Raw genomic sequence first — 25478 nt, 5'->3', positions numbered from 1 at the left:
GGGTTCTTCCGAAAGTAAGTTGGTGCCGTTATAAGTAATATCGAGATAAGATGGAAGCCGGTATTGGACTAGAAAAAAAGCTAGCATTTAATAAAACAGAAATACACAAATTAAATACTGAAATAAAATGGAGTTGTTAATATTTTAAATCTAAAATAAAAAGCATGATTGAAATCACTTATCTCAACAAAAACAATTCCGTCTCCAAATTGCAAACTGTGTTGAAAGAACTTCAGTTAGTAGCGTTCAAAACATTTTTTTTTTAAATTAGCCGTTAATAGAAAATCGTGATTTTATTCTGAACTTAAGCTAGTAACGTTTTAAGAAGCTTACGATATAAAAGAAAAGGCTGATGGGGGGGGGTTCTTCCGAAAGTAAGTTGGTGCCGTTATAAGTAATATCGAGATAAGATGGAAGCCGGTATTGGACTAGAAAAAAAGCTAGCATTTAATAAAACAGAAATACACAAAGTAAATACTGAAATAAAATGGAGTTGTTAATATTTTAAATCTAAAATAAAAAGCATGATTGAAATCACTTATCTCAACAAAAACAATTCCGTCTCCAAATTGCAAACTGTGTTGAAAGAACTTCAGTTAGTAGCGTTCAAAACATTTTTTTTTTTAAATTAGCCGTTAATAGAAAATCGTGATTTTATTCTGAACTTAAGCTAGTAACGTTTTAAGAAGCTTACGATATAAAAGAAAAGGCTGATGGGGGGGGGGTTCTTCCGAAAGTAAGTTGGTGCCGTTATAAGTAATATCGAGATAAGATGGAAGCCGGTATTGGACTAGAAAAAAAGCTAGCATTTAATAAAACAGAAATACACAAATTAAATACTGAAATAAAATGGAGTTGTTAATATTTTAAATCTAAAATAAAAAGCATGATTGAAATCACTTATCTCAACAAAAACAATTCCGTCTCCAAATTGCAAACTGTGTTGAAAGAACTTCAGTTAGTAGCGTCCAAAACATTTTTTTTTTTAAATTAGCCGTTAATAGAAAATCGTGATTTTATTCTGAACTTAAGCTAGTAACGTTTTAAGAAGCTTACGATATAAAAGAAAAGGCTGATGGGGGGGGGGGTTCTTCCGAAAGTAAGTTGGTGCCGTTATAAGTAATATCGAGATAAGATGGAAGCCGGTATTGGACTAGAAAAAAAGCTAGCATTTAATAAAACAGAAATACACAAATTAAATACTGAAATAAAATGGAGTTGTTAATATTTTAAATCTAAAATAAAAAGCATGATTGAAATCACTTATCTCAACAAAAACAATTCCGTCTCCAAATTGCAAACTGTGTTGAAAGAACTTCAGTTAGTAGCGTTCAAAACATTTTTTTTTTTTAAATTAGCCGTTAATAGAAAATCGTGATTTTATTCTGAACTTAAGCTAGTAACGTTTTAAGAAGCTTACGATATAAAAGAAAAGGCTGATGGGGGGGGGTTCTTCCGAAAGTAAGTTGGTGCCGTTATAAGTAATATCGAGATAAGATGGAAGCCGGTATTGGACTAGAAAAAAAGCTAGCATTTAATAAAACAGAAATACACAAATTAAATACTGAAATAAAATGGAGTTGTTAATATTTTAAATCTAAAATAAAAAGCATGATTGAAATCACTTATCTCAACAAAAACAATTCCGTCTCCAAATTGCAAACTGTGTTGAAAGAACTTCAGTTAGTAGCGTTCAAAACATTTTTTTTTTTTAAATTAGCCGTTAATAGAAAATCGTGATTTTATTCTGAACTTAAGCTAGTAACGTTTTAAGAAGCTTACGATATAAAAGAAAAGGCTGATGGGGGGGGGGTTCTTCCGAATGTAAGTTGGTGCCGTTATAAGTAATATCGAGATAAGATGGAAGCCGGTATTGGACTAGAAAAAAAGCTAGCATTTAATAAAACAGAAATACACAAATTAAATACTGAAATAAAATGGAGTTGTTAATATTTTAAATCTAAAATAAAAAGCATGATTGAAATCACTTATCTCAACAAAAACAATTCCGTCTCCAAATTGCAAACTGTGTTGAAAGAACTTCAGTTAGTAGCGTTCAAAACATTTTTTTTTTTAAATTAGCCGTTAATAGAAAATCGTGATTTTATTCTGAACTTAAGCTAGTAACGTTTTAAGAAGCTTACGATATAAAAGAAAAGGCTGATGGGGGGGGGTTCTTCCGAAAGTAAGTTGGTGCCGTTATAAGTAATATCGAGATAAGATGGAAGCCGGTATTGGACTAGAAAAAAAGCTAGCATTTAATAAAACAGAAATACACAAATTAAATACTGAAATAAAATGGAGTTGTTAATATTTTAAATCTAAAATAAAAAGCATGATTGAAATCACTTATCTCAACAAAAACAATTCCGTCTCCAAATTGCAAACTGTGTTGAAAGAACTTCAGTTAGTAGCGTTCAAAACATTTTTTTTTTTTTAAATTAGCCGTTAATAGAAAATCGTGATTTTATTCTGAACTTAAGCTAGTAACGTTTTAAGAAGCTTACGATATAAAAGAAAAGGCTGATGGGGGGGGGGTTCTTCCGAAAGTAAGTTGGTGCCGTTATAAGTAATATCGAGATAAGATGGAAGCCGGTATTGGACTAGAAAAAAAGCTAGCATTTAATAAAACAGAAATACACAAATTAAATACTGAAATAAAATGGAGTTGTTAATATTTTAAATCTAAAATAAAAAGCATGATTGAAATCACTTATCTCAACAAAAACAATTCCGTCTCCAAATTGCAAACTGTGTTGAAAGAACTTCAGTTAGTAGCGTTCAAAACATTTTTTTTTTTTAAATTAGCCGTTAATAGAAAATCGTGATTTTATTCTGAACTTAAGCTAGTAACGTTTTAAGAAGCTTACGATATAAAAGAAAAGGCTGATGGGGGGGGGTTCTTCCGAAAGTAAGTTGGTGCCGTTATAAGTAATATCGAGATAAGATGGAAGCCGGTATTGGACTAGAAAAAAAGCTAGCATTTAATAAAACAGAAATACACAAATTAAATACTGAAATAAAATGGAGTTGTTAATATTTTAAATCTAAAATAAAAAGCATGATTGAAATCACTTATCTCAACAAAAACAATTCCGTCTCCAAATTGCAAACTGTGTTGAAAGAACTTCAGTTAGTAGCGTTCAAAACATTTTTTTTTTAAATTAGCCGTTAATAGAAAATCGTGATTTTATTCTGAACTTAAGCTAGTAACGTTTTAAGAAGCTTACGATATAAAAGAAAAGGCTGATGGGGGGGGGTTCTTCCGAAAGTAAGTTGGTGCCGTTATAAGTAATATCGAGATAAGATGGAAGCCGGTATTGGACTAGAAAAAAAGCTAGCATTTAATAAAACAGAAATACACAAATTAAATACTGAAATAAAATGGAGTTGTTTATATTTTAAATCTAAAATAAAAAGCATGATTGAAATCACTTATCTCAACAAAAACAATTCCGTCTCCAAATTGCAAACTGTGTTGAAAGAACTTCAGTTAGTAGCGTTCAAAACATTTTTTTTTTTAAATTAGCCGTTAATAGAAAATCGTGATTTTATTCTGAACTTAAGCTAGTAACGTTTTAAGAAGCTTACGATATAAAAGAAAAGGCTGATGGGGGGGGGGGGTTCTTCCGAAAGTAAGTTGTTGCCGTTATAAGTAATATCGAGATAAGATGGAAGCCGGTATTGGACTAGAAAAAAAGCTAGCATTTAATAAAACAGAAATACACAAATTAAATACTGAAATAAAATGGAGTTGTTAATATTTTAAATCTAAAATAAAAAGCATGATTGAAATCACTTATCTCAACAAAAACAATTCCGTCTCCAAATTGCAAACTGTGTTGAAAGAACTTCAGTTAGTAGCGTTCAAAACATTTTTTTTTTTAAATTAGCCGTTAATAGAAAATCGTGATTTTATTCTGAACTTAAGCTAGTAACGTTTTAAGAAGCTTACGATATAAAAGAAAAGGCTGATGGGGGGGGGTTCTTCCGAAAGTAAGTTGGTGCCGTTATAAGTAATATCGAGATAAGATGGAAGCCGGTATTGGACTAGAAAAAAAGCTAGCATTTAATAAAACAGAAATACACAAATTAAATACTGAAATAAAATGGAGTTGTTTATATTTTAAATCTAAAATAAAAAGCATGATTGAAATCACTTATCTCAACAAAAACAATTCCGTCTCCAAATTGCAAACTGTGTTGAAAGAACTTCAGTTAGTAGCGTTCAAAACATTTTTTTTTTTAAATTAGCCGTTAATAGAAAATCGTGATTTTATTCTGAACTTAAGCTAGTAACGTTTTAAGAAGCTTACGATATAAAAGAAAAGGCTGATGGGGGGGGGTTCTTCCGAAAGTAAGTTGGTGCCGTTATAAGTAATATCGAGATAAGATGGAAGCCGGTATTGGACTAGAAAAAAAGCTAGCATTTAATAAAACAGAAATACACAAATTAAATACTGAAATAAAATGGAGTTGTTAATATTTTAAATCTAAAATAAAAAGCATGATTGAAATCACTTATCTCAACAAAAACAATTCCGTCTCCAAATTGCAAACTGTGTTGAAAGAACTTCAGTTAGTAGCGTTCAAAACATTTTTTTTTTTAAATTAGCCGTTAATAGAAAATCGTGATTTTATTCTGAACTTAAGCTAGTAACGTTTTAAGAAGCTTACGATATAAAAGAAAAGGCTGATGGGGGGGGGTTCTTCCGAAAGTAAGTTGGTGCCGTTATAAGTAATATCGAGATAAGATGGAAGCCGGTATTGGACTAGAAAAAAAGCTAGCATTTAATAAAACAGAAATACACAAATTAAATACTGAAATAAAATGGAGTTGTTAATATTTTAAATCTAAAATAAAAAGCATGATTGAAATCACTTATCTCAACAAAAACAATTCCGTCTCCAAATTGCAAACTGTGTTGAAAGAACTTCAGTTAGTAGCGTTCAAAACATTTTTTTTTTTTTAAATTAGCCGTTAATAGAAAATCGTGATTTTATTCTGAACTTAAGCTAGTAACGTTTTAAGAAGCTTACGATATAAAAGAAAAGGCTGAGGGGGGGGGGTTCTTCCGAAAGTAAGTTGGTGCCGTTATAAGTAATATCGAGATAAGATGGAAGCCGGTATTGGACTAGAAAAAAAGCTAGCATTTAATAAAACAGAAATACACAAATTAAATACTGAAATAAAATGGAGTTGTTAATATTTTAAATCTAAAATAAAAAGCATGATTGAAATCACTTATCTCAACAAAAACAATTCCGTCTCCAAATTGCAAACTGTGTTGAAAGAACTTCAGTTAGTAGCGTTCAAAACATTTTTTTTTTTTAAATTAGCCGTTAATAGAAAATCGTGATTTTATTCTGAACTTAAGCTAGTAACGTTTTAAGAAGCTTACGATATAAAAGAAAAGGCTGATGGGGGGGGGGTTCTTCCGAAAGTAAGTTGGTGCCGTTATAAGTAATATCGAGATAAGATGGAAGCCGGTATTGGACTAGAAAAAAAGCTAGCATTTAATAAAACAGAAATACACAAATTAAATACTGAAATAAAATGGAGTTGTTAATATTTTAAATCTAAAATAAAAAGCATGATTGAAATCACTTATCTCAACAAAAACAATTCCGTCTCCAAATTGCAAACTGTGTTGAAAGAACTTCAGTTAGTAGCGTTCAAAACATTTTTTTTTTTTTAAATTAGCCGTTAATAGAAAATCGTGATTTTATTCTGAACTTAAGCTAGTAACGTTTTAAGAAGCTTACGATATAAAAAAAAAAGGCTGATGGGGGGGGGTTCTTCCGAAAGTAAGTTGGTGCCGTTATAAGTAATATCGAGATAAGATGGAAGCCGGTATTGGACTAGAAAAAAAGCTAGCATTTAATAAAACAGAAATACACAAATTAAATACTGAAATAAAATGGAGTTGTTAATATTTTAAATCTAAAATAAAAAGCATGATTGAAATCACTTATCTCAACAAAAACAATTCCGTCTCCAAATTGCAAACTGTGTTGAAAGAACTTCAGTTAGTAGCGTTCAAAACATTTTTTTTTTTTTAAATTAGCCGTTAATAGAAAATCGTGATTTTATTCTGAACTTAAGCTAGTAACGTTTTAAGAAGCTTACGATATAAAAAAAAAAGGCTGATGGGGGGGGGGGGTTCTTCCGAAAGTAAGTTGGTGCCGTTATAAGTAATATCGAGATAAGATGGAAGCCGGTATTGGACTAGAAAAAAAGCTAGCATTTAATAAAACAGAAATACACAAATTAAATACTGAAATAAAATGGAGTTGTTAATATTTTAAATCTAAAATAAAAAGCATGATTGAAATCACTTATCTCAACAAAAACAATTCCGTCTCCAAATTGCAAACTGTGTTGAAAGAACTTCAGTTAGTAGCGTTCAAAACATTTTTTTTTTTAAATTAGCCGTTAATAGAAAATCGTGATTTTATTCTGAACTTAAGCTAGTAACGTTTTAAGAAGCTTACGATATAAAAGAAAAGGCTGATGGGGGGGGTTCTTCCGAAAGTAAGTTGGTGCCGTTATAAGTAATATCGAGATAAGATGGAAGCCGGTATTGGACTAGAAAAAAAGCTAGCATTTAATAAAACAGAAATACACAAATTAAATACTGAAATAAAATGGAGTTGTTAATATTTTAAATCTAAAATAAAAAGCATGATTGAAATCACTTATCTCAACAAAAACAATTCCGTCTCCAAATTGCAAACTGTGTTGAAAGAACTTCAGTTAGTAGCGTTCAAAACATTTTTTTTTTTTTAAATTAGCCGTTAATAGAAAATCGTGATTTTATTCTGAACTTAAGCTAGTAACGTTTTAAGAAGCTTACGATATAAAAGAAAAGGCTGATGGGGGGGGGGGGGGTTCTTCCGAAAGTAAGTTGGTGCCGTTATAAGTAATATCGAGATAAGATGGAAGCCGGTATTGGACTAGAAAAAAAGCTAGCATTTAATAAAACAGAAATACACAAATTAAATACTGAAATAAAATGGAGTTGTTAATATTTTAAATCTAAAATAAAAAGCATGATTGAAATCACTTATCTCAACAAAAACAATTCCGTCTCCAAATTGCAAACTGTGTTGAAAGAACTTCAGTTAGTAGCGTTCAAAACATTTTTTTTTTTTAAATTAGCCGTTAATAGAAAATCGTGATTTTATTCTGAACTTAAGCTAGTAACGTTTTAAGAAGCTTACGATATAAAAGAAAAGGCTGATGGGGGGGGGGTTCTTCCGAAAGTAAGTTGGTGCCGTTATAAGTAATATCGAGATAAGATGGAAGCCGGTATTGGACTAGAAAAAAAGCTAGCATTTAATAAAACAGAAATACACAAATTAAATACTGAAATAAAATGGAGTTGTTAATATTTTAAATCTAAAATAAAAAGCATGATTGAAATCACTTATCTCAACAAAAACAATTCCGTCTCCAAATTGCAAACTGTGTTGAAAGAACTTCAGTTAGTAGCGTTCAAAACATTTTTTTTTTAAATTAGCCGTTTATGTTCTAAACTATTTCAATCACTATTTTTTATTGTTGTGTTGTTCTATATGTTTAAAAGTATTTAACTCACTATTAATTTATTGTTGTGTTGTTCTATATGTTCTAAAAGATTTCAATCACTATTTTTTATTGTTATGTTGTTCTATATGCTCTAAAGTATTTCAATTACTATTTTTATTGTTGTGTTGTTCTATATGTTCTAAAGTATTTCAATCACTATTTTTATTGCTGTGTTGTTCTATATGTTCTAAAGTATTTCAATCACTATTTTTTATTGTTGTGTTGTTCTATATGTTCTAAAGTATTTCAATCACTATTTTTTATTGTTGTGTTGTTCTATATGTTCTAAAGTATTTCAATCACTATTTTTTATTGTTATGTTGTTCTTTATGTTCTAAACTATTTCAATCACTATTTTTTATTGTTGTGTTGTTCTATATGTTCTAAAGTATTTCAATCACTATTTTTTATTGCTGTGTTGTTCTATATGTTCTAAACTATTTCAATCACTATTTATTTATTGTTGTGTTGTTCTATATGTTCTAAAGTATTTCAATCACTATTTTTTATTGTTGTGTTGTTCTATATGTTCTAAAGTATTTAAATCGCTATTTTTATTGTTGTGTTGTTCTATATGTTCTAAAGTATTTCAATCACTATTTTTTTTATTTATTAACTATTTTTATTGTTGCGTAGTTCTATATGTTCTAAAGTATTTCAATCACTATTTTTATTGTTGTGTTGTTCTATATGTTCTAAAGTATTTCAATCACTATTTTTTATTGTTGTGTTGTTCTATATGTTCTAAAGTATTTCAATCACTATTTTCTTATTGGTGTGCTGTTCTATATGTTCTAAAGTATTTCAATCACTATTTTTTATTGTTGTGTTGTTCTATATGTTCTAAAGTATTTAAATCACTAATTTTTTGTTGTGTTGTTCTATATGTTCTACACTATTTCAATCACTATTTTTTATTGTTGTGTTGTTCTATATGTTCTAAAGTATTTAAATCACTATTTTTTTTATTGTTGTGTTGTTCTATATGTTCTGAAGTATTTCAATCACTATTTTTTATTGTTGTGTTGTTCTATATGTTCTAAAGTATTTCAATCACTATTTTTAATTGTTGTGATGTTCTATATGTTCTAAAGTATTTCAATAACTATTTTTATTGTTGTGTTGTTCTATATGTTCTAAACTATTTCACTAACTATTTGTTTATTGTTGTGTTGTTCTATATGTTCTAAAGTATTTCAATAACTATTTTTATTGTTGTGTTGTTCTATATTTTCTAAAGTATTTCAATCACTATTTTTTATTGTTGTGTTGTTCTATATGTTCTAAAGGATTTCAATAACTATTTTTTATTGTTGTGTTGTTCTATATGTTCTAAAGTATTTCAATCACTATTTTTTTATTGTTGTGCTGTTCTATATGTTCTAAAGTATTTCAATAACTATTTTTTATTGTTGTATTGTTCTATATGTTCTAAAGTATTTCAATCACTATTTTTATTGTTGTGTTGTTCTATATGTTCTAAGGTATGTCAATCACTATTTTTATTGTTGTGTTGTTCTATATGTTCTACAGTATTTCAATGACTATGTTTTTATTTATTAACTATTTTTTATTGTTGTGTTGTTATATATGTTTTAAAGTATTTCAATCACTATTTTTTATTGTTGTATTGTTTTATATGTTCTAAAGTATTTCAATCACTACTTTTATTGTTGTATTGTTCTACATGTTCTAAAGTATTTCAATCACTATTTTTTATTGTTGTATTGTTTTATATGTTCTAAAGTATTTCAATCACTATTTTTATTGTTGTGTTGTTCTACATGTTCTAAAGTATTTCAATCACTATTTTTTATTGTTGTATTGTTTTATATGTTCTAAAGTTTTTCAAACACTATTTTTTATTGTTGTGCTATCCTATATGTTCTAAAGTATTTCAATCACTATTTTTTATTGTTGTGCTGTTCTATATGTTCTAAAGTATTTCAATCAATATTTTTTATTGTTGTATTTTTCTATATGTTCTAAAGTATTTCAATCACTATTTTTATTGTTGTGTTGTTCTATATGTTCTAAAGTATTTCAATCACTATTTTTTATTGTTGTATTGTTCTATATGTTCTAAAGTATTTCAATCACTATTTTTATTGTTGTGTTGTTCTATATGTTCTAAAGTATTTCAATCACTATTTTTATTGTTGTGCTGTTCTATATGTTCTAAAGTATTTCAATCACTATTTTTATTGTTGTATTGATTTATATGTTCTAAAGTATTCCAAACACGATTTTTTTATTGTTGTACTGTTCTATATGTTCTAAAGTATTTCAATCACTATTTCTTTTATTGTTGTGCTGTTCTATATGTTCTAAAGTATTTCAATCACTATTTTTTATTGTTGTATTGTTTTATATGTTCTAAAGTATTTCAAACACTATTTTTATATTGTGTTGCTGTTCTATATGTTCTAAAGTATTTCAATCACTATTTCTTTTATTGTTGTGCTGTTCTATATGTTCTAAAGTATTTCAATCACTATTTATATTGTTGTATTGTTCTATATGTTTTAAAGTATTTCAATCACTATTTTTATTGTTGTGTTGTTCTATATGTTCTAAAGTATTTCAATCACTATTTTTTATTGTTGTATTGTTCTATATGTTCTAAAGTATTTCAATCACTATTTTTATTGTTGTGTTGTTCTATATGTTCTAAAGTATTTCAATCACTATTTTTAATTGTTGTGTTGTTCTATATGTTCTAAAGTATTTCAATCACTATTTTTATTGTTGTATTGTTCTATATGTTCTAAAGTATTTCAATCACTATTTTTATTTTTGTGTTGTTCTATATGTTCTAAAGTATTTCAATCACTATTTTTTATTGTTGTATTGTTCTATATGTTTTAAAGTATTTCAACAACTATTTTTATTGTTGTGTTGTTCTATATGTTCTAAAGTATTTCAATCACTATTTTTTATTGTTGTATTGTTCTATATGTTCTCAAGTATTTCAATCACTATTTTTTATTGTTGTATTGTTTTATATGTTCTAAAGTATTTCAATCACTATTTTTATTGTTGTATTGTTCTACATGTTCTAAAGTATTTCACTCACTATTTTTTATTGTTGTATTGTTTTATATGTTCTAAAGTATTTCAATCACTATTTTTATTGTTGTGTTGTTCTACATGTTCTAAAGTATTTCAATCACTATTTTTTATTGTTGTATTGTTTTATATGTTCTAAAGTTTTTCAAACACAATTTTTTATTGTTGTGCTATTCTATATGTTCTAAAGTATTTCAATGACTATTTTTTATTGTTGTGCTGTTCTATATGTTCTAAAGTATTTCAATCACTATTTTTTATTGTTGTATTGTTCTATATGTTCTAAAGTATTTCAATCACTATTTTTATTGTTGTGTTGTTCTATATGTTCTAAAGTATTTCAATCACTATTTTTTATTGTTGTATTGTTCTATATGTTCTAAAGTATTTCAATCACTATTTTTATTGTTGTGTTGTTCTATATGTTCTAAAGTATTTCAATCACTATTTTTTATTTTTGTGCTGTTCTATATGTTCTAAAGTATTTCAATCACTATTTTTTATTGTTGTATTGATTTATATGTTCTAAAGTATTCCAAACACGATTTTTTTATTGTTGTGCTTTTCTATATGTTCTAAAGTATTTTAATCACTATTTCTTTTATTGTTGTGCTGTTCTATATGTTCTAAAGTATTTCAATCACTATTTTTTATTGTTGTATTGTTTTATATGTTCTAAAGTTTTTCAAACACTATTTTTATATTTTGTTGCTGTTCTATATGTTCTAAAGTATTTCAATCACTATTTCTTTTATTGTTGTGCTGTTCTATATGTTCTAAAGTATTTCAATCACTATTTTTATTGTTGTATTGTTCTATATGTTCTAAAGTATTTCAATCACTATTTTTATTGTTGTGTTGTTCTATATGTTCTTAAGTATTTCAATCACTATTTTTTATTGTTGTATTGTTCTATATGTTCTAAAGTGTTTCAATCACTATTTTTATTGTTGTGTTGTTCTATATGTTCTAAAGTATTTCAATCACTATTTTTTATTGTTGTGTTGTTCTATATGTTCTAAAGTATTTCAATAACTATTTTTTATTGTTGTATTGTTCTATATGTTCTAAAGTATTTCAATCACTATTTTTATTGTTGTGTTGTTCTATATGTTCTAAAGTATTTCAATCACTATTTTTTATTGTTGTATTGTTCTATATGTTTTAAAGTATTTCAATAACTATTTTTATTGTTGTGTTGTTCTATATGTTCTAAAGTATTTCAATCACTATTTTTTATTGTTGTATTGTTATATATGTTCTAAAGTATTTCAATCACTATTTTTTATTGTTGTATTGTTCTATATGTTCTAAAGTATTTCAATCACTATTTTTATTGTTGTGTTGTTCTACATGTTCTAAAGTATTTCAATAACTATTTTTTTATTGTTGTATTGTTTTATATGTTCTAAAGTATTTCAAGCACTATTTTTATTGTTGTGTTGTTCTATATGTTCTAAAGTATTTCAATCACTATTTTTTATTGTTGTATTGTTCTATATGTTCTAAAGTATTTCAATCACTATTTTTTATTGTTGTCTTGTTCTATATGTTCTAAAGTATTTCAATCACTATTTTTTGTTGTTGAATTGTTTTATATGTTCTTAAGTATTTCAAACACTATTTATTTATTGTTGTGCTGTTCTATATGTTCTAAAGTATTTTAATCACTATTTCTTTTATTGTTGTGTTGTTCTATATGTTCTAAAGTATTTCAATCACTATTTTTAATTGTTGTGTTGTTCTATATGTTCTAAAGTATTTCAATTACTATTTTTATTGTTGTGTTGTTCTATATGTTCTACAGTATTTCAATCACTATTTTTATTGTTGTGTTGTTCTATATGTTCTAAAGTATTTCAATAACTATTTTTAATTGTTGTGTTGTTCTATATGTTCTAAAGTATTTCAATCACTATTTTTTATTGTTGTGTTGTTCTATATGTTCTAAAGTATTTCAATCACTATTTTTTATTGTTGTGTTGTTCTATATCTTCTAATGTATTTCAATCACTATTTTTTATTGTTGTGTTGTTCTATATGTTCTAAAGTATTTCAATCACTATTTTTTTATTGTTGTGTTGTTCTATATGTTCTTAAGTATATCAATCACTATTTTTTATTGTTGTCTTGTTCTATATGTTCTAAAGTATTTCAATAACTTTTTTTTATTTTATTGCTGTTCTATATGTTCTAAAGTATTTCAATCACTTTTTTTTGTTGTGCTGTTCTATATGTTCTAAAGTATTTCAATCACTATTTTGTATTGTTGTGTTGTTCTATATGTTCTAAAGTATTTCAATCACTATTTTTTATTGTTGTGTTGTTCTATATGTTCTAAAGTATTTCAATCACTATTTTTTATTGTTGTGTTGTTCTATATGTTCTACAGTATTTAATAACTATTTTTTATTTTTGTGTTGTTCTATATGTTCTAATGTATTTCAATCACTATTTTTTATTGTTGTGTTGTTCTATATGTTCTAAAGTATTTCAATAACTATTTTTATTGTTGTGTTGTTCTATATGTTCTAAAGTATTTCAATCACTATTTTTATTGTTGTGTTGTTCTATATGTTCTAAAGTATTTCAATCACTATTTTTATTGTTGTGTTGTTCTATATGTTCTAAAGTATTTCAATAATTATTTTTTATTGTTGTGTTGTTCTATATATTCTAAAGTATTTCAATCACTATTTTTATTGTTGTGTTGTTCTATATGTTCTAAACTATTTCAATCACTATTTTTATTGTTGTGTTGTTCTATATGTTCTAAAGTATTTCAATCACTATTTTTTATTGTTGTGTTGTTCTATATGTTCTAAAGTATTCCAATAACTATTTTTTATTTTTGTCGTTCTATATGTTCTAAAGTATTTCAATCACTATTTTTTATTGTTGTGTTGTTCTATATGTTCTAAAGTATTTCAATCACTATTTTTTATTGTTGTGTTGTTCTATACGTTCTAAAGTATTTCAATCACTATTTTGTATTGTTGTGTTGTTCTATATGTTCTAAAGTATTTCAATCACTATTTTTGATTGTTGTGTTGTTCTATATGTTCTAAAGTATTTCAATCACTATTTTTTATGGTTGTATTGTTTTATATGTTCTAAAGTATTTCAAACACTATTTTTTTTTGTTTTGCTGTTTTATATGTTCTAAAGTATTTTAATCACTATTTCTTTTATTGTTGTGCTGTTCTATATGTTCTAAAGTATTTTAATCACTATTTTTTATTGTTGTATTGTTTTATATGTTCTAAAGTATTTCAAACACTATTTTTCTATTGTTGTGCTGTTCTATATGTTCTAAAGTATTTCAATCACTATTTCTTTTATTGTTGTGCTGTTTTATATGTTCTAAAGTATTTCAATCACTATTTTTTATTGTTGTATTGTTCTATATGTTCTAAAGTATTTCAATCACTATTTTTTATTGTTGTATTGTTCTATATGTTTTAAAGTATTTCAATCACTATTTTTATTGTTGTGTTGTTCTATATGTTCTAAAGTATTTCAATCACTATTTTTTATTGTTGTATTGTTCTATATGTTCTAAAGTATTTCAATCACTATTTTTATTGTTGTGTTGTTCTATATGTTCTAAAGTATTGCAATCACTATTTTTTATTGTTGTGTTGTTCTATATCTTCTAATGTATTTCAATCACTATTTTTTATTGTTGTGTTGTTCTATATGTTCTAAAGTGTTTCAATCACTATTTTTATTGTTGTGTTGTTCTATATGTTCTAAAGTATTTCAATCACTATTTTTTATTGTTGTATTGTTCTATATGTTCTAAAGTATTTCAATCACTATTTTTTATTGTTGTATTGTTTTATATGTTCTAAAGTATTTCAAACACTATTTTTTTATTGTTGTGCTGTGCTATATGTTCTAAAGTATTTTAATCACTATTTCTTTTATTGTTGTGCTGTTCTATATGTTTTAAAGTATTTCAATCACTATTTTTTATTGTTGTATTGTTTTATATGTTCTAAAGTATTTCAAACACTATTTTTTTATTGTTGTGCTGTTCTATATGTTCTAAAGTATTTTAATCACTATTTCTTTTATTGTTGTGCTGTTCTATATGTTCTACAGTATTTCAATCACTATTTTTTATTGTTGTATTGTTCTATATGTTCTAAAGTATTTCAATTACTGTTTTTATTGTTGTGTTGTTCTATATGTTCTAAAGTATTTCAATCACTATTTTTATTGTTGTGCTGTCATATATGTTCTAAAGTATTTCAATCACTTTTTTTATTGTTGTGTTGTTCTATATGTTCTGAAGTATTGCAATCACTATTTTTTATTGTTGTGTTGTTCTATATCTTCTAATGTATTTCAATCACTATTTTTTATTGTTGTGTTGTTCTATATGTTCTAAAGTATTTCAATCACTATTTTTTTATTGTTGTGTTGTTCTATATGTTCTTAAGTATATCAATCACTATTTTTTTATTGTTGTCTTGTTCTATATGTTCTAAAGTATTTCAATAACTTTTTTTTATTTTATTGCTGTTCTATATGTTCTAAGGAATTTCAATCACTTTTTTATTGTTGTGCTGTTCTATATGTTCTAAAGTATTTCAATCACTATTTTGTATTGTTGTCTTGTTCTATATGTTCTAAAGTATTTCAATCACTATTTTTATTTTTGTGTTGTTCTATATGTTCTAAAGTATTTCAATCACTATTTTTATTGTTGTGTTGTTCTATATGTTCTAAAGTATTTCAATCACTATTTTTTATTGTTGTGTTGTTCTATATGTTCTACAGTATTTAATAACTATTTTTTATTTTTGGTGTTGTTCTATATGTTCTAATGTATTTCAATCACTATTTTTTATTGTTGTGTTGTTCTATATGTTCTAAAGTATTTCAATATCTATTTTTATTGTTGTGTTGTTCTATATGTTCTAAAGTATTTCAATCACTATTTTTATTGTTGTGTTGTTCTATATGTTCTAAAGTATTTCAATCACTATTTTTATTGTTGTGTTGTTCTATATGTTCTAAAGTATTTCAATCACTATTTTTATTGTTGTGCTGTTCTATATATTCTAAAGTATTTCAATAACTATTTTTATTGTTGTGTTGTTCTATATGTTCTAAACTATTTCAATCACTATTTTTATTGTTGTGTTGTTCTATATGTTCTAAAGTATTTCAATCACTATTTTTTATTGTTGTGTTGTTCTATATGTTCTAAAGTATTCCAATAACTATTTTTTATTTTTGTCGTTCTATATGTTCTAAAGTATTTCAATCACTTTTTTTTATTGTTGTGTTGTTCTATATGTTCTAAAGTATTTCAATCACTATTTTTTATTGTTGTGTTGTTCTATACGTTCTAAAGTATCTCAATCACTATTTTGTATTGTTGTGTCGTTCTATATGTTCTAAAGTATTTCAATCACTATTTCTTATTGTTGTGTTGTTCTATATGTTCTAAAGTATTTCAATCACTATTTTTTATGGTTGTATTGTTTTATATGTTCTAAAGTATTTCAAACACTATTTTTTTGTTGTGCTGTTTTATATGTTCTAAAGTATTTTAATCACTATTTCTTTTATTGTTGTGCTGTTCTATAAGTTCTAAAGTATTTCAATCACTATTTTTTATTGTTGTATTGTTTTATATGTTCTAAAGTATTTCAAACACTGTTTTTCTATTGTTGTGCTGTTCTATATGTTCTAAAGTATTTCAATCACTATTTCTTTTATTGTTGTGCTTTTTCATATGTTCTAAAGTATTTCAATCACTATTTTTTATTGTTGTGTTGTTCTATATGTTCTAAAGTATTTCAATCACTATTTTTTATTGTTGTATTGTTCTATATGTTTTAAAGTATTTCAATCACTATTTTTATTGTTGTGTTGTTCTATATGTTCAAAAGTATTTCAATCACTATTTTTTATTGTTGTATTGTTCTATATGTTCTTAAGTATTTCAATCACTATTTTTATTGTTGTGTTGTTCTATATGTTCTAAAGTATTGCAATCACTATTTTTTATTGTTGTGTTGTTCTATATGTTCTAAAGTATTTCAATCACTATTTTTTATTGTTGTGTTGTTCTATATGTTCTAAAGTGTTTAAATCACTACTTTTATTGTTGTGTTGTTCTATATGTTCTAAAGTATTTAAATCACTATTTTTTATTGTTGTATTGTTCTATATGTTCTAAAGTATTTCAATCACTATTTTTTATTGTTGTATTGTTCTATATTTTCTAAAGTATTTCAATCACTATTTTTTATTGTTGTATTGTTTTATATGTTCTAAAGTAATTCACACACTTTTTTTTTATTATTGTGCTGTGCTATATGTTCTAAAGTATTTTAATCACTATTTCTTTTATTGTTGTGCTGTTCTTTATGTTTTAAAGTATTTCAATCACTATTTTTTATTGTTGTATTGTTTTATATGTTCTAAAGTATTTCAAACACTATTTTTTTATTGTTGTGCTGTTCTATATGTTCTAAAGTATTTTAATCACTATTTATTTTATTGTTGTGCTGTTCTATATGTTCTACAGTATTTCAATCACTATTTTTTATTGTTGTATTGTTCTATATGTTCTAAAGTATTTCAATTACTGTTTTTATTGTTATGTTGTTCTATATGTTCTAAAGTATTTCAATCACTATTTTTATTGTTGTGTTGTTCTATATGTTCTAAAGTATTTCAATCACTATTTTTATTGTTGTGCTGTTCTATATGTTCTAAAGTATTTCAATCACTTTTTTTATTTTTGTATCGTTCTATATGTTCTAAAGTATTTCAATCACTATTTTTTATTGTTGTGTTGTTCTATATGTTCTGAAGTATTGCAATCACTATTTTTTATTGTTGTGTTGTTCTATATCTTCTAATGTATTTCAATCACTATTTTTTATTGTTGTGTTGTTCTATATGTTCTAAAGTATTTCAATCACTATTTTTTTATTGTTGTGTTGTTCTATATGTTCTTAAGTATATCAATCACTATTTTTTTATTGTTGTCTTGTTCTATATGTTCTAAAGTATTTCAATAACTTTTTTTTATTTTATTGCTGTTCTATATGTTCTAAGGTATTTCAATCACTTTTTTATTGTTGTGTTGTTCTATATGTTCTAAAGTATTTCAATCACTATTTTTTATTGTTGTGTTGTTCTATACGTTCTAAAGTATTTCAATCACTATTTTTTATGGTTGTATTGTTTTATATGTTCTAAAGTATTTCAAACACTATTTTTTTTTGTTGTGCTGTTTTATATGTTCTAAAGTATTTTAATCACTATTTCTTTTATTGTTGTGCTGTTCTATATGTTCTACAGTATTTCAATCACTATTTTTTATTGTTGTATTGTTTTATATGTTCTAAAGTATTTCAAACACTATTTTTCTATTGTTGTGCTGTTCTATATGTTCTAAAGTATTTCAATCACTATTTCTTTTATTGTTGTGCTGTTTTATATGTTCTAAAGTATTTCAATCACTATTTTTATTGTTGTGTTGTTCTATATGTTCTAAAGTATTTCAATCACTATTTTTTATTGTTGTGTTGTTCTATATGTTCTGAAGTATTGCAATCACTATTTTTTATTGTTGTGTTGTTCTATATCTTCTAATGTATTTCAATCACTATTTTTATTGTTGTGTTGTTCTATATGTTCTAATGTATTTCAATCACTATTTTTTATTGTTGTGTTGTTCTATATGTTCTTAAGTATATCAATCACTATTTTTTTATTGTTGTCTTGTTCTATATGTTCTAAAGTATTTCAATAACTTTTTTTTATTTTATTGCTGTTCTATATGTTCTAAGGTATTTCAATCACTTTTTTATTGTTGTGCTGTTCTATATGGTCTAAAGTATTTCAATCACTATTTTGTATTGTTGTCTTCTTCTATATGTTCTAAAGTATTTCAATAACTATTTTTTATTTTTGTGTTGTTCTATATGTTCTAAAGTATTTCAATAACTATTTTTTATTGTTGTGTTGTTCTATATATTCTAAAGTATTTCAATCACTATTTTTTATTGTTGTGTTGTTCTATATGTTCTAAACTATTTCACTAACTATTTGTTTGTTGTTTTGTTCTATATGTTCTAAAGTATTTCAATCACTATTTTTTGTTGTTGTGTTGTTCTATATTTTCTAAAGTATTTCAATCACTATTTTTTATTGTTGTGTTGTTCTATATGTTCTAAAGGATTTCAATAACTATTTTTTATTGTTGTGTTGTTCTATATGTTCTAAAGTATTTCAATCACTATTTTCTTATTGTTGTATTGTTCTATATGTTCTAAAGTATTTCAATAACTATTTTTTATTGTTGTATTGTTCTATATGTTCTTAAGTATTTCAATCACTATTTTTATTGTTGTGTTGTTCTATATGTTCTAAGGTATGTCAATCACTATTTTTATTGTTGTGTTGTTCTATATGTTCTACAGTATTTCAATGACTATGTTTTTATTTATTAACTATTTTTTATTGTTGTGTTGTTATATATGTTTTAAAGTATTTCAATCACTATTTTTTATTGTTGTATTGTTTTATATGTTCTAAAGTATTTCAATCACTATTTTTATTGTTGTATTGTTCTACATGTTCTAAAGTATTTCAATCACTATTTTTTATTGTTGTATTGTTGTATATGATCTAAAGTATTTCAATCACTATTTTTATTGTTGTGTTGTTCTACATGTTCTAAAGTATTTCAATAACTATTTTTTATTGTTGTGTTGTTCTATATGTTCTAAAGTATTTCAATAACTATTTTTAATTGTTGTGTTGTTCTATATGTTCTAAAGTATTTCAATCACTATTTTTTATTGTTGTGTTGTTCTATATGTTCTAAAGTATTTCAATCACTATTTTTTATTGTTGTGTTGTTCTATATCTTCTCATGTATTTCAATCACTATTTTTTATTGTTGTGTTGTTCTATATGTTCTAAAGTATTTCAATCGCTATTTTTTTATTGTTGTGTTGTTCTATATGTTCTAAAGTATATCAATCACTATTTTTTATTGTTGTCTTGTTCTATATGTTCTAAAGTATTTCAATAACTTTTTTTTATTTTGTTGCTGTTCTATATGTTCTAAAGTATTTCAATAACTATTTTTTATTGTTGTGCTGTTCTATATGTTCTTAAGTATTTCAATCACTATTTTGTATTGTTGTGTTGTTCTATATTTTCTAAAGTATTTCAATCACTATTTTTTATTGTTGTGTTGTTCTATATGTTCTAATGTATTTCAATCACTATTTTTATTGTTGTGTTGTTCTATATGTTCTAAAGTATTTCAATCACTATTTTTATTGTTGTGTTGTTCTATATGTTCTAAAGTATTTCAATAATTATTTTTTATTGTTGTGTTGTTCTATATGTTCTAAAGTATTTCAATAACTATTTTTATTGTTGTGTTGTTCTATATGTTCTAAACTATTTCAATCACTATTTTTATTGTTGTGTTGTTCTATATGTTCTAAAGTATTTCAATCACTATTTTTTATTGTTGTGTTGTTCTATATGTTCTAAAGTATTCCAATAACTATTTTTTATTTTTGTCGTTCTATATGTTCTAAAGTATTTCAATCACTATTTTTTATTGTTGTGTTGTTCTATATGTTCTAAAGTATTTCAATCACTACTTTTTATTGTTGTGTTGTTCTATACGTTCTAAAGTATTTCAATCACCATTGTGTATTGTTGTGTTGTTCTATATGTTCTAAAGTATTTCAATCACTATTTTTGATTGTTGTGCTGTTCTATATGTTCTAAAGTATTTCAATCACTATTTTTTATGGTTGTATTGTTTTTTATGTTCTAAAGTATTTCAAACACTATTTTTTTTTGTTGTGCTGTTTTATATGTTCTAAAGTATTTCAATCACTATTTTTTATTGTTGTGCTGTTCTATATGTTCTAAAGTATTTCAATCACTATTTCTTTTATTGTTGTGCTGTTTTATATGTTCTAAAGTATTTCAATCACTATTTTTTATTGTTGTATTGTTCTCTATGTTTTAAAGTATTTCAATCACTATTTTTATTGTTGTGTTGTTCTATATGTTCTAAAGTATTTCACTCACTAGTTTTTATTGTTGTATTGTTCTATATGTTCTAAAGTATTTCAATCACTATTTTTATTGTTGTGTTGTTCTATATGTTCTAAAGTATTTCAATCACTATTTTTATTGTTGTGTTGTTCCATATGTTCTAAAGTATTGCAATCACTATTTTTTATTGTTGTGTTGTTCTATATGTTCTAAAGTATTGCAATCACTATTTTTTATTGTTGTGTTGTTCTATATGTTCTAAAGTATTTAAATCACTATTTTTATTGTTGTGTTGTTCTATATGTTCTAAAGTATTGCAATCACTATTTTTTATTGTTGTGTTGTTCTATATGTTCTAAAGTATTTCAATCACTATTTTTTATTGTTGTGTTGTTCTATATGTTCTAATGTGTTTCAATCACTATTTTTATTGTTGTGTTGTTCTATATGTTCTAAAGTATTTCAATCACTATTTTTTATTGTTGTATTGTTCTATATGTTCTAAAGTATTTCAATGACTATTTTTTATTGTTGTATTGTTCTATATGTTCTAAAGTATTTCAATAACTATTTTTTATTGTTGTATTGTTTTATATGTTCTAAAGTATGTCAAACACTATATTTTTTTGTTGTGCTGTGCTATATGTTCTAAAGTATTTTAATCACTATTTCTTTTATTGTTGTGCTGTTCTATATGTTTTAAAATATTTCAATCACTATTTTTTATTGTTGTATTGTTTTATATGTTCTAAAGTATTTCAAACACTATTTTTTTATTGTTGTGCTGTTCTATATGTTCTAAATTATGTTAATCACTATTTCTTTTATTGTTGTGCTGTTCTATATGTTCTACAGTATTTCAATCACTATTTTTTATTGTTGTCTTGTTCTATATGTTCTAAAGTATTTCAATCACTATTTTTATTGTTGTGTTGTTCTATATGTTCTAAAGTATGACAATCACTATTTTTTATGGTTGTATTGTTCTATATGTTCTAAAGTATTTCAATCAGTATTTTTATTTTTGTGTTGTTCTATATGTTCTAAAGTATTTCAATCACTATTTTTTATTGTTGTTTTGTTCTATATGTTCTAAAGTATTTCAATCACTATTTTTTATTGTTGTATTGTTTTATATGTTCTAAAGTATTTCAAACACTATTTTTTTATTGTTGTGCTGGTCTATATGTTCTAAAGTATTTTAATCACTATTTCGTTTATTGTTGTGTTGTTCTATATGTTCTAAAGTATTTCAATCACTATTTTATTGTTGTGTTGTTCTATATGTTCTAAAGTATTTCAATTACTGTTTTTATTGATGTGTTGTTCTATATGTTCTAAAGTATTTCAATCACTATTTTTATTGTTGTGTTGTTCTATATGTTCTAACGTATTTCAATCACTATTTTTATTGTTGTGCTGTTCTATATGTTCTAAAGTATTTCAATCACTTTTTTTATTGTTGTATCGTTCTATATGTTCTAAAGTATTTCAATCACTATTTTTTATTGTTGTGTTGTTCTATATGTTCTGAAGTATTGCAATCACTATTTTTTATTGTTGTGTTGTTCTATATCTTCTAATTTATTTCAATCACTATTTTTTATTGTTGTGTTGTTCTATATGTTCTAAAGTATTTCAATCACTATTTTTTTATTGTTGTGTTGTTCTATATGTTCTTAAGTATATCAATCACTATTTTTTTATTGTTGTCTTGTTCTATATGTTCTAAAGTATTTCAATAACTTTTTTTTTATTTTATTGCTGTTCTATATGTTATAAGGTATTTCAATAACTTTTTTATTGTTGTGCTGTTCTATATGGTCTAAGGTATTTCAATCACTATTTTGTATTGTTGTCTTGTTCTATATGTTCTAAAGTATTCGAATCACTATTTTTATGTTTTTGTTGTTCTATATGTTCTAAAGTATTTCAATAACTATTTTTTATTGTTGTGTTGTTCTATATGTTCTAAAGTATTTCAATCACTATTTTTTATTGTTGTGTTGTTCTATAGGTCCTAAAGTATTTCAATCACTATTTTGTATTGTTGTGTTGTTCTATATGTTCTAAAGTATTTCAATCACTATTTTTTATTGTTGTGCTGTTCTATATGTTCTAAAGTATTTCAATCACTATTTTTTATTGTTGTGTTGTTCTATATGTTCTAAAGTATTTCAATCACTATTTTTTATTGTTGTGTTGTTCTATATGTTCTAAAGTATTTCAATCTCTATTTTTTATTGTTGTGTTGTTCTATATGTTCTAAAGTATTTCAATCACTATTTTTAATTGTTGTGTTGTTCTTTATGTTCTAAAGTATTTCAATCACTATTTTTTGTTGTTGTAATGTGTTAATATGTTCTAAAGTAATTCAAACACTATTTTTTATTGTTGTGCTGTTCTATATGTTCTAAAGAATTTCAATCACTATTTCTTTTATTGTTGTGCTGTTCTATATGTTCTAAAGTATTTCAATCACTATTTTTTATTGTTGTATTGTTCTATATGTTTTAAAGTATTTCAATCACTATTTTTATTGTTGTGCTGTTCTATATGTTCTAAAGTATTTCAATCACTATTTTTTATTGTTGTGTTTTTCTATATGTTCTAAAGTATTTCAATCACTATTGTTTATTGTTGTGTTGTTCTATATGTTCTAAAGTATTTCAATCACTATTTTTAATTGTTGTGTTGTTCTATATGTTCTAAAGTATTTCAATCACTATTTTTTATTGTTGTGTTGTTCTATATGTTCTAAAGTATTTCAATCACTATTTTTTGTTGTTGTATTGTGTTTATATGTTCTAAAGTATTTCAAACACTATTTTTTATTGTTGTGCTGTTCTATATGTTCTAAAGTATTTCAATCACTATTTCTTTTATTGTTGTGTTGTTCTATATGTTCTAAAGTATTTCAATCACTATTTTGTATTGTTTTGTTGTTCTATATGTTCTAAAGTATGTAAATAACTATTTTGTATTGTTGTATTGTTCTATAGATGCTAAAGTATTTCAATCACTATTTTTATTGTTGTGTTGTTCTATATGTTCTAAAGTATTTCAATCACTATTTTTTATTGTTGTATTGTTCTATATGTTCTAAAGTATTTCAATCACTATTTTGTATTGTTGTGTTGTTCTATATGTTCTAAAGTATTTCAATCACTATTTTTTATTGTTGTGTTGTTCTATATGTTCTAAAGTATTTAAATCACTATTTTTTATTGTTGTATTGTTCTATATGTTCTAAAGTATTTCAATCACTATTTTTATTTTTGTGTTGTTCTACATGTTCTAAAGTATTTCAATAACTATTTTTTATTGTTGTATTGTTTTATATGTTCTAAATATGTCAAACACAATTTTTTTTATTATTGTGCTGTTCTATATGTTCTAAAGTATTTCAATCACTATTTCTTTTATTGTTGTGCTGTTCTATATGTTCTAAAGTATTTCAATCACTATTTCTTATTGTTGTATTGTTTTATATGTTCTAAAGTATTTCAAACACTATTTTTTATTGTTGTGCTGTTCTATATGTTCTAAAGTATTTTAATCACTATTTCTTTTATTGTTGTGCTGTTCTATATGTTCTAAAGTATTTCAATCACTATTTTTATTGTTGTATTGTACTATATGTTCTAAAGTATTTCAATCACTATTTTTATTTTTGTGTTGTTCTATATTTTCTAAAGTATTTCAATCACTATTTTTTATTGTTGTATTGTTCTATATGTTCTAAAGTATTTCAATCACTATTTTTATTGTTGTGTTGTTCTATATGTTCTAAAGTATTTCAATCACTATTTTTTATTGTTGTGTTGTTCTATATGGTCTACAGTATTTCAATCACTATTTTCTATTGTTGTATTGTTTTATATGTTCTAAAGTATTTTGAACACTGTTTTTTTATTGTTGTGCTGTTCTATATGTTCTAAAGTATTTCAATCACTATTTCTTTTATTGTTGTGTTGTTCTATATGTTCTAAAGTATTTCAATCACTATTTTTAATTGTTGTGTTGTTCTATATGTTCTAAAGTATTTCAATCACTATTTTTTATGTTGTGTTGTTCCATATGTTCTAAAGTATTTCAATCACTATTTTTATTGTTGTGTTGTTCTATATGTTCTAAAGTATTTCAATCACTATTTTATTGTTGTGCTGTTCTATATGTTGTAAAGTATTTCAATCACTTTTTTTACTGTTGTATCGTTCTATATGTTCTAAAGTATTTCAATCACTATTTTGTATTGTTGTGTTGTTCTATATGTTCTAAACTATTTCAATAACTATTTTTTATTGTTGTGTTGTTCTATATGTTCTAAAGTATTTCAATAACTATTTTTAATTGTTGTGTTGTTCTATATGTTCTAAAGTATTTCAATCACTATTTTTAATTGTGGTGTTGTTCTATATGTTCTTAAGTATTTCAATCACTATTTTGTATTGTTGTCTTGTTCTATATGTTCTAAAGTATTTCACTAACTTTTTTTGTATTTTATTGCTGTTCTATATGTTCTAAAGTATTTCAATCACTATTTTTTATTGTTGTGTTGTTCTATATGTTCTAAAGTATTTCAATCACTATTTTTTATTGTTGTGTTGTTCTATATGTTCTAAAGTATTTCAATCACTATTTTTTATTGTTGTGTTGTTCTATATGTTCTAAAGTATTTCAATCACTATTTTTTATTGTTGTGTTGTTCTATATGTTCTAAAGTATTTCAATCACTATTTTTTGTTGTTGT

This window comes from Euprymna scolopes, chromosome 5 (assembly GCF_053919585.1).
Source record: "Euprymna scolopes isolate OS-2025 chromosome 5, ASM5391958v1, whole genome shotgun sequence".
In the NCBI taxonomy this organism is placed as follows: Eukaryota; Metazoa; Mollusca; class Cephalopoda; order Sepiida; family Sepiolidae; genus Euprymna; species Euprymna scolopes.
The sequence above is the reverse complement of the archived record's forward strand: the minus strand, read 5'-3'. Positions refer to the sequence as shown.